At 38.6% G+C, this 4,341-nt stretch overlaps 1 pseudogene; it reads left to right on the top strand.

The window, feature by feature from the left end:
• The first annotated feature begins 1,209 nt into the window (after window positions 1-1,209).
• LOC127099098 (uncharacterized) lies at window positions 1,210-1,309 on the top strand (annotated as a pseudogene).
• The last annotated feature ends 3,032 nt before the right edge of the window (window positions 1,310-4,341 follow it).

Below are 4,341 nucleotides of genomic sequence, written 5' to 3'. Positions count from 1 at the left end.
TTTTGGATTATAGCGCTACATTCGGCAGGGAGTGTAACGGTTTCGCTATCCTCAAGTTTCCTCTTATTAGAAAGAATTTCTTTTAAGAATTTAGCATATGAGGGCATCTGCGTAATAGCTTCGGTAAACGGAATTGTAACGTTTAATTGTTTAAGGAGATCAACAAATTTTCTAAATTGGCCTACATCTTTGGTTTTAACAAGCCTTTGAGGGTAAGGTATAGGTGGTTTGTAAGGTGGTGGAGGTACATAAGGTTCCTTCTTTTCTAGGGTTTCCTTATTACTCTCTTCCTTTTCCTTAGGTTCACTTTCCTCAGTGGATTTCTCAGGGTTTTGGTTTTCTATCCTTGGGTCAGACGGTCCTTCCACTTCCGTTCCACTTCTCAATATAATTGCATGAGCTTGGCTTCTCGGATTGGGTTGGGGCTGTCCAGGGAATGTACCAGTTGGTGCAGCGGTAGGTGCTTGTTGTTGAGCTACTTGAGATATTTGCGTTTCCAGCATTTTGTTATGGGTAGCCAAGGCATCTACTTTGCTTGCGAGTTGTTTAAGTTGTTCGCCAGTGTGTATGTTCTGGTTTAAGAAATCTTTATTGGTTTGTTGTTGGGAAGCTATAAAGTTTTCCATCATGATTTCCAAGTTGGATTTTCTAGGGGTATTATTGTTAGGATTCGGTTTCTGATATCCTGGAGGTATAAATGGGGCTTGATTTGGAGACTGTCCAGGTGCGTATAAAGCATTATTACTCTTATATGAGAAGTTTGGATGGTTCTTCCAATTTGGATTATAGGTATTCGAATAGGGGCTTCCTTGAGCATAGTTTACTTGCTCTGTTTGGATTCCAGTCAAGAGTTGACATTCCGCAGGAGTGTGGCCTTGGATTCCACAGACCTCGCAATTCTGAGTTATAGCAACCACGGCTGCTGGAGGCGATACGTTTAAACTTTCAATCTTCTGGACCAAAGCATCCACTTTTGCATTGATGTGATCAAGGTTACTTATCTCGTACATGCCAGTTTTCGGTTGAGGTTTTTCCACTGTTGTTCGTTCGGTTCCCCACTGATAGTGGTTTTGGGCCATGCTCTCGATAAGATGGTAAGCATCAGCATAAGGTTTGTTCATTAGTGCACCACCTGCAGCGGCGTCTATTGTTAACCTTGTATTGTATAAGAGACCATTATAAAATGTGTGAATTACTAACCAGTCTTCCAAACCATGGTGTGGGCAAAGTCTCATCATGTCTTTGTATCTTTCCCATGCTTCGAAAAGAGACTCGTTGTCTTTCTGTTTAAATCCGTTTATCTGGGCTCTTAACATAGCTGTTTTGCTTGGTGGAAAATATCGGGCAAGAAAAACTTTCTTCAACTCGTTCCATGTGGTGACTGAGTTGGAAGGAAGAGATTGAAGCCATCTTCTAGCGCTATCTCTTAATGAGAAAGGAAAAAGACGAAGTCGAATTGCCTCTGAAGTGACACCATTAGCTTTAACAGTATCAGCGTATTGGACAAATACGGATAAATGAAGGTTTGGATCTTCGGTAAGATTTCCAGAGAATTGGTTCTGTTGCACAGCCTGCAACAACGAAGGTTTAAGTTCAAAGTTGTTTGCTTCGATTGCGGGCGGAGCAATACTTGAATGCGGTTCATCTTGCGATGGAGCGGCGTAATCTCTAAGAGCACGAGCTGGTTCTGCCATCTCGGTTAAAGAAGGAAAATCTTTGAGATCAGGAAGGTCTATAGGAGGGAGATTGTTTTCAGCACGATATTCCCGAATTCGTCGTAAGACTCGGAGATATAGTTCTATATCGTTGATTCGTAAATAGAGCGGTTCGCCTTGAGAGCGAGTGCGTGGCATACAAATCAACGAAAGAAAGAAAATAGAAGAAAAAGAAACCTTAGTCTCTACAGCGTAACGGAAGAGTTACGATATCGATTGAATAAAAGTCCCCGGCAACGGCGCCAAAAACTTGATCGCTCGACTGGGTGAGTCGAGAATGGGATACAAACTCTGTTATGGGGATCAAAGTGTTTTAGCCAAAAATTTGCCAAAGGGGGAGTTTGTAGGTGTTTAATTGGCTGCATTATATGGTAAAACACTAGATGGTTACTAATGTCTTGACTGATGTCATGACATGTAGATGTGACTACATTGTAGTTACTGCAGGATGATCGCTCGACTGGGTGAGTCGAGAATGGGATACAAACTGCAAGTGCACAGTTCTATCGCGTAGTTTTAAAAGATATCGATCCCACAGGGACTTATGAATCGATATACCGTTATCTAAAGTTACTACGTAAATCTAAGGTGAAGATGTTTGATTGTTTGGGGAAAAACTAAGAGCTAAACTAATGTCTAGATTAAATATTAATAAAACGGATATCGGTATGTAATTCGTCAAAACTAGGGAATCAAGTCTTTGTCGGTTTCTTGGTTTTAAAATGAATCGTTTCGGTTAACTTTATTGGTTAAAGGTTCTATCTCAAACTCTCGCTCTGTTGAATAAACCATGATTTTATATTAATGTTGCTGTCACTTATAATTAAGTCAAAAACCATATTTTGAAAACAATAAAGTTGCAGAAACTCTTTTTAAGAAAATACTGACCGTTTTAAACACCCTTATCTCAAACTCTCGCTCTGTTGACTTAGGTTATATAATTAAATCCAAATGCTTAACTCTCGTCCTCACATTCAATCTTTAAAAATACTTTTTGGAAAAGGTCAGAATTTAATTAACTCTAAAACTTGCTCTCGCCCTGATCTAGAATTAATGCCTAACTTACACTGTCCAGTTAAAATCTCAAACTCTCGCTCTATTGATTTTAACTTCTTTATGTCTTTTACTTTTGTAAAAAATCTTGTTATTAAACCTGTAAGTTGAGACCATAAAAAGATTGATTTTGATTTTAAGTTTAGATAAACCGACTCAGTCTCGATCCCTTATTCTGCTTACTTTACATACCGATACCTAGGCAAATTAGCCAGACATGCTAAATAAACAAGAATTTATATCATGCATAAACAGACTCATTCCAGGCAGGCAATATGAATAAACAATAGAATAAAACATAAAAAATTAAATAACAATTAAAGAACCTGAATGCGTAATACAATGGTCTTGAACACTCCACCACAAGCCGGTAGGATTTGTTCTTCGATTCTTCAATTAAGCAGTAAAATAAATCAAGGAAATAAAACTCGAATATAACGTAAGGTTAAATCCGGTATAAAGTTGCACAGTAGTTTCCGGTGTAGAAACTATTATGCGAAAAATATCTAAAAGCTAAAAACGGGAAAGATAAATTGCAAGGGAAAAGAGAAAGTAAAGCTTGCAAAAGAAATAAATAAAATGAACAATGCTGGAAAGGAAGAAAAATAAGCAAAGGCGTGAAAGGAAAATTTGGCAGAGCTTTCGCAAAACTGAGCGTGCAAAAACTTCCCGTTCGGCAAAGAGAGGAGATGGCTATTTATAATAGCCTTGGTAACTGCCTTGCGTTTCCTACGAGTCTTCAGCATGGCTAAATACACGGCTTGGGAATAGGACACGAAGTCCTCAACGTTACTTCCATTCTTCTGAGAGCGTAACTTGCGCCAAAAAGCTAGTGGACTGGTGTGACGCTCGTCACACCATGTGTGACGTCCGTCACAAGGCTACTTCGCGTGACGCTCGTCACAACCCTTGTGACGCCCGTCACAGGGGCAACGTGCGCTTTCTTTTGGGCTGGGCTTGGTCTTGGTTATTTGTTTCCTTTTTATTGCTTTTTACACCTCCTTTTCTTCCTTTTTTCACTTTTGCTTCAAAATGGGTACCTGATGTAAATAGAAAAGAAATACTGCATAATATCTGATAAAATGGGATAAATTAAAGTAAATGATAATATAATCTAATTAAATTAAGTCTTAAAATGTGATATAATTTCATGTTATCACAGGACTAGCTAACACAGGTTTTATTGAATGTCAAACTGGATGCTGTGACATTCATACCTATCAAGAGATACTAAGGACAGCAGGAGTTCTGTTAGAACTTAGTATTTATTTCCAGTCTGGTTATCAAGGAAAGACCAGACCTGGCATAAGGCCTACTGACTGAAAGTCAAACTGGATGTTATGACTTTCATCATTGACAGCAGCTGCTGAAGATTAGACAGAGTGGTGTTCTGCTATACTTCAGCATGTAACTTAGTTTGTTCTTCAAAAAGAATAACAGAACTAACTTAAGGCCAATTGTGTAAATGTTAAGTTGGACACTTTGACATTTATTAATGTAAGCTTTCACTGTAGTATGGTCATTTTGATCATGTACAGGTCAGCAAAATTGTACAGTTTGTTTTCTGGAAAAA

This window comes from Lathyrus oleraceus, chromosome 6, assembly GCF_024323335.1.
Source record: "Lathyrus oleraceus cultivar Zhongwan6 chromosome 6, CAAS_Psat_ZW6_1.0, whole genome shotgun sequence".
Taxonomy (NCBI): Eukaryota; Viridiplantae; Streptophyta; class Magnoliopsida; order Fabales; family Fabaceae; genus Lathyrus; species Lathyrus oleraceus.
This window is presented reverse-complemented; position numbering and strand designations above follow the sequence as displayed.